Source organism: Sardina pilchardus, chromosome 12 (assembly GCF_963854185.1).
Source record: "Sardina pilchardus chromosome 12, fSarPil1.1, whole genome shotgun sequence".
NCBI classification, from domain to species: Eukaryota; Metazoa; Chordata; class Actinopteri; order Clupeiformes; family Clupeidae; genus Sardina; species Sardina pilchardus.
The window spans coordinates 26798190-26805069 of NC_085005.1; positions in this window are offsets into that span (position 1 = coordinate 26798190).

The window sequence follows — 6880 nt, forward strand, 5'->3', positions numbered from 1 at the left end:
CCTATTGCAACAGGAGAGCCCTTTGACTGGCTTGGATAAAGAATCAATCTCTTGACGTTTTGAGAGAAAAAATGTAGGTGTTGTTCAGAGAGAGACTCTTTGGATTAAATCTTGTGTTGTTTTGGAGAGATTCTTTGAAATAAATCAACAGTGTTGGTTTCGGAGGAAGGATGTAGCAGTGGCAGACTGTATTTCACACCGATTTCACTGTTTAAGGGGGGAACGTCTTGAGGCTGTTTCTCAATGAGAACCATGGCCTTGTGCTCTGTGTGTGTCTGTGTCTGTGTGTGTGTGTGTGTGTGTGTGTGTGTGTGTGTGTGTGTTCGAGAGAGAGAGTGTGTGTGATTAAGTCAAACATTTCCGACTCTGTTCAGATACCTCGTTACCCTCATTAGGAGACACAATCAGGCCACAGAGATCTCCTGATGAACACGTCCATTACGTCTGACCCGGGAGAACTGGTCACGGGCCACAGTGTGTAAACACAACCAGAGAGAGAGAGAGAGAGCAAAAGAGAGTGAGAGAAAGAGAGTGAAAGAGAAAGAGGGAAGGAGAAAAAGAGAGAGTGAAGAGAAAGAGAGAAGGAGGAAGGAGAAGAAGAGAGAGATAGAGATGGTGAAGAAGAAGAAAGACAAAGGGGGTACAGAAAGATAAGGTGGTAGAGGAGAAAGAGAGAGAGAGTGTGAGAGAGAGAGAGAGAGTCCCAAGAACTCACTCCAATATTAGGCACAGAAAATCCAAGAGCTGAACCCTGAAAAGAGCCCTCTGAGCCAGCGGGAGCTGAAGTTAACTGACTCAATAACAGCAACTAATAAACATCAAGCTCATTCCAGTGCTGCTTTGCACATATCAATCAGAGTCAAGAAAATAATGAATCAAGCAAAGGACGAGCAAACCAAATTACCCAACCAAAGTGGAATGAATCCCTATCTGATCCTAAAATGAGAATATGAATTGGCAGAGTATCTCATCTCTGTCAGAGATACAAAGCAGAGGTAAATCCTGACCAAAAAAAGACTCAGTGATCGCTACCTACGGGAAGAGCCTGACTGCCAAGAGAACAGATAATATAAGGTGGACACAGGAGCACTCTGTTCTACACATTTGAGAACATTTTACAGACAAAGCTATTTCCCAAAAAAACATGCTGAATTGAGAAGACATTGGCCGAGTAGCCATTCTGCTCAGGTTATCTACCACAACACCTGGGTCAACACAATGAAGCCTGCTTGCTCTGAGTCTGCCCAACATGTCACTTCAAAGATACTGAGCTCTGTGAATGCATGTCAGTACACTGTGTGTGTGTGCTTATGGCAGAGTGTGTGAGTCCATGTCTGTGTATGGCCGTGTGAGTGTGAGTGTGTGTGTGTGTGTGTGTGTGTGTGTGTGTGTGTGTGTGTGTGTGTGTGGTTTGTGCACACTGGTCTCGCTGGCAGTCAGGGTGCAGAAGTTCACTGAAGGAGATTAATTATGTGCAGATTTAGGCTATTCTAATTTCTGCAAACACACACACACACACACACACACACACACACAAACACACACTCACGGCCCCCTCCACCCATTTTGATAGAACGTCACTATGTGCTCCCATTGGAACACATTATACTGTAATGTACTGTAGGCATACAAACACACACTTTCACACATATTGTCACATGTTGACCCGCACACACACACACGCACAGGCACACGCACATATACACACTGTTGTGTTTTCTGTGGAATTATAATTTGTAAAGTTGTTATTTCTTATTTTCATATATACTTACCTTAAACCAGAATTACAATTGCACTTATGGAGAGAAACTGAGATAAACAGAGGTGTAGCTGCCAAATAGCGTAGTATCTCTTTAAGAGTTGAGTGTGCCGTGAGTCATGTGACCAGCATTGGGTGTGTTAAAAGGAAGCGCGAGATTCGTTTAGTTTGAAATGAATTTCAACCCGGTGTGCAGCCACTTGGTAAGCTCTCTCTATCTCAAATGTTTCTTGTCTGCCTTTATGTTGTACGCTTCATGTTGTCTGCTGTCGCTATGCTATGTTTGCTGTGTTTGCGTCCATTGTTTTAGAGAAAGCTGTGCTCCGGTAGATGTAAAGTTAAGCAGTTCAGTTAACTCATTATAATGCTATGCTCCAGAGTTATAAATTGATGCGGTGGCAAGCTGTAGGACATAAAGTTAACATTCAGACTTGACATTGCATTGTGCCCACATGTGTCCGTTCATGTGTACTTTCTTAGATTTGTAAATGTTTGCGGTATGAATTGCTGGCTGGTATTTCACTTCCTGGTTTGCCGCGGGGCATTTTGGGAGCTGTAGTTCAGCTGTAGTTACCTGCAGTTACCTGCTTATACTAATGACTGCCAGCATTTGCATAGCGGTTTGGTTGGACTTGAATATGGTGCATGGCCTAATGTTTGAGGTGTGAAGCATACATTCAAATTATTATTATTATGTAGTATTATATATTTGTACTTTGATTAATGCATATGATTTGTGCTGTTCTATTATGAGTTATTCATATTTGATATGGGTAAATGTTATTTATTGTTAATGGGCTATTTAGGTAAAGAATGTAGGAGCTGTGTTTATAGTATGCACATGAAATTTGAACATTGCATTCCTCATTCATTTCAGGTTTATTACCTGATGATTCTAACTGATGATTCTAACTGATGATTCTAACTGATGATTCTGACTGACTGACTGCTGGTTCCATTTGTGAGAAATAAACAAAACAAAAGTGGAATTCCTGAGTAGTATCCTCTTTGTACACTGGGTTGCCCCTTCCGTGGGGAGAAAACGGAACAGTAATAAACCAACGGCCCGAGCGCATCAAGCTAAGTCTGCCCGCCCTATCAGCGTTGACCAGTGAAGCACCAAGAGAAGAGGAATAGGCCGAATAGACCCCTCTATGTAACGGCGCTTTGGTCAGTGCAGGGAAGAAAGGAAGATGGATTCAAGCGAATTAGCTGCTCTAAAGGGAAAGCGCTCAAAAGCACAAGCCTCTTTCAGCAAGAAAGCCAATAAGCTGTCCCTCACTGTAGACCTCCTAGAGAAAAAGGTGCTTATCGACGAGATCAGAGCACTTGCTATGGACTTTGGAAAGTTGCACGATGCTGGTCTCGAATATGTTGATGCTCTTGGAGAAGTGGAAAGTGAGAAAGAAAAAGAACAAGCAGGAAAAGAAGCGGCTCACGTAAAGGAGAAAACGGCGACCTGCCTTGTCACCTATACAGAAGCACTCGAGCTCGCTAGGGAGACATTATGGTCCAAATTCGCCTATGGTGACTTTAAATTGTACGCCGACGGCGCAGAGGAGAAATGTACTGAAGTGGAGGGTACTGATGTGAGGAAGTTGCCACAAGAAGACTTTGAAGTCCTGAGAGAGAGCCTGGTGGAGAGAATCAGAATGCTTCAGCAGAAGGTGCTTGAATGGGAAGGTCTTCTCTCTGGAGCCAAGACAACAGCGTACAAGCAGCAGCTATACAAGCTGGGCAACAGACTGCATGACTGGGTGCGGAGCTGGCAAAAGTTGAGGCGGACTGGAGAGCTTAATGCAAGTGATGGAGAGCTGAGCGACTCTGGCGAGGAGCCCCGAATCCCCAATGGAGTGCCTGTACCTGCAGCACCTGTACCTGTAGTCCCTGCATCTCCATACGCACCACCACAAAACATCCCTGACCTGCATCCTGGCTTCAGACCACAGATCAATCTTGAAAGAACACGCCTGCCTACATTCTCGGGAGACATGACTGACTACTACCGGTGGAAAGCTGAGTGGGAAGAGCTGGAACAACTGGGAAACCCACAGAGGACAGCTGGTGTTACAAGGTTTCACCTCCTGGCAAGTCTCAGCGACAGGGTGAAGAAAGACTTGGTTCTCTCCAGCTGTGCTTCGGCGGATGAAATGTTCAGGCGCCTCGACAACCGCTTCGGGAACAAGGCGAAAATTGTCCTGAAGATATCTGAAGAGGTTCAGGCCCTACCCCCCGTAAAGGGGGACAACCCTAGGAAAGCAATTGAGCTGATTCAAGCCGTGGAGCGTGCCCTTAGTAACCTTGTGATCCTGGGAGAAGAGGAGGTCATAAAGAACCGTTGGGTAGCGCAGTCCCTTGAAAGCAAGCTACCAAGCTCTCTGAAGGAGAAGTGGATTGCGCACAAGACTGAGCCTGTGAATGGGTTTGCTCCACATAACCACTTTGATTGCCTACTGCGTTTCCTGAAGAAGCAGGAGGTAATCCTGGAGGAGCTGGACCAGCTGGAGCCAAGTCCAAGAGAGGGAAGCGCCTCAGTGAAAGGCCTGACAGACCGGCCAGACAGAGGAGTCAGAAAAGCATTCTCCAAAGCTACCTCAGGCCAAAGAGAGTCTCCGTTGAAGCCACGCTTGGGCTCGTGCACTGCCTGTGCTGATGAGACACACACTGGTAGGCTGTTTGCCTGCAAAGCCTTCAGGGAGATGGATCTCCAGAGGAGAAAGGCCCATCTGAAGACCCATGGGATATGCAATCGGTGTCTGTGCTTGCACCTAAAGGATGGCCGTTGCAACCAGAAGTTTCTCTGCAGTAAATTGGACTGCCGCAAAGAAGAGTCTCACCACTATCTTCTCTGTCCCAAGTCCATCGCTCAAGAGAAAGATGCTGGCAGCGAGATGCAAGGTACCAAAAGGATGGAGAGAAAAGGCCTTGGGCTGACCAGCAAGCAAGAAGAGCTCCTGGCGAAAGTCACTCCAGAGCTAAGGGCAGAATTCAGGAAGGCATTCACCAACAAAGCCTCAACCACAATCTGCACTGCTGGAGGTGGACTGAAAGAGTACCCAGTTGTAATGATGTTGCTAGAAGTGACAACTAACTCGGGCCAGCTGATAGGCACCCTTATTGACCTTGCCTCTGACACCAACTACATAACAAACAACGCTGCCCAGCGCCTTGGACTGATTGGTGAGAGCATCAAGTTGATCGTCCATGGGATAGGAGGGATGACAACAACAGTTCCAACCAAGAGGTACTCCCTGCGGCTGAGAGTGAAGACCACCAGGGGGACTGTGATGGAACACAAACTACTCTGCTACGGCTTGGAGAGTATTGCAGAGATAAGTCAGCATGTCACTCCGCAGCAACTGCAAAAGATCTTTCCTGACGTCGCTGCAGAGGAGTTGGTCCGCCCTGAGAACATAGATCTTCTCATCAGCCACAGGGAAGGTCGTCTAGTTCCACAGCCGTTCAAGTTGGAGGGAGATCTAGTCCTCTGGGATGGCCCATTGGGCAAAACTGTTGCCGGTACTCACCCTGATCTCTTTGAGATGGTCGACCTAATGCTGCACCAGTCTGAGACTCACTTTGCAAGGTCAATGAGAACATCCTCAAGGGTGTACAAGGAGGTTGTTGTGGCAACTGAAGACCTGAGTGATGACCCAACAAGGATGGAAAAAGTGACCCTCAGCAGCACCACTGCCACAAGTAAGGAGGTGTTTGAGTGGTTCAAGTGGGATAGTATCGGAGCAGCGTGTGATCCGAAATGCGGAAGCTGTAAGTGCAGCAAATGTCCTCCAGGAGGCAAAGAGATGACCCTTGGAGAAGAAAGGGACTTAGAAAAAATAAAGGACTGCCTCTCTTATGTGTTAGCAGACAAACACAGCGACACCCCACACTGGGACGCGGCCTACCCATGGAAAGTAAGCCCAGCGATTCTGCCAGATAACCGCCGAGCAGTGGAAGCCACCTTCAAGAACACAGAGGCTCGGTTGGCAAGAGAGCCTGTGTGGAAAGCAGCATATGGAGAGCAGATCCACGACATGGTATCAAGAGGAGCAGCCATCAAGCTTACAAAGGAAGAGATCGAGGGCTGGAACGGTCCAATCTGGTACATCAGCCATCTCGTTGCCCCAAATCCTCATTCTAGCTCAACGCCAGTGAGGATAGTCTGGAATAGTAGCCAGGAGTTTAAGGGATTGAGCCTGAACAACCTCCTGCACAAAGGCCCAGATGTCCTCAACCCAATTCGAGGTGTTCTGCTGAGATTCAGGAGCAGATTGTATGCTGCTCTTGGTGATGTGAAGAAAATGTATAATTCAGTATGGCTGAAGGACGAAGAGGTCCACCTCCATCGATTCCTCTGGAGGGATAACCCCGAAGATGAAATTGGTGTGTTTGCTGTCGTCAGGGTCAACATTGGTGACAAGCCTGCTGGATGCATTGCTCAGATCGCCATGAGAGAAACGGCAAATCTACCTCAGTTCACGTCCATGGTTGAAGAGCGTCGGATCCTTACAGAAGACTGCTATGTGGACGACATCTTGACTTCGCATAATGACCTCCAAACTTTGTTTAGGATGATCAAAGGAGTGGAAAAGATCCTAAAAGCAGGTGGCTTCTCCCTCAAGCCATGGGTCCTGACAGGCCAAAGTGGGAGGAGTGAGAAACCCACTGACTCCAGCAATATCAGGCTAACAGAACCAAAGACCCTGATACTCCCCAACCAGATGCGGGACGAGGAGAATAAGGCGTTGGGATTAGGATATGAACCCGAATCTGACAAACTCCGTGTGCTGACGTCAGTGAACTTTTCAAGGAGGCGAGGAAAGATGAGGACTGGTCTGGATCTTCGAGAGGATGAGATCAGAGGCAGCACTCCCGACCCTCTCACCCGACGCATGCTGCTGAGTCAGATTGCAGGGTTCTATGACCCCATCGGCCTGGCTTCACCTGCCAAGCAACGTGGAGTGATGCTCATCAGAGAGTCCTTTCAGGAAGCAGGAAGAGACCATCTCACCAAGGACACCTGGGACAATCCTCTTTCGCCACGTCTTCGAGAGGCTGCAATAACACTCTTTGAGCAGTATGTGAGGCTTGGCCAGCTCCGATTCGACAGGAGTCTCACAC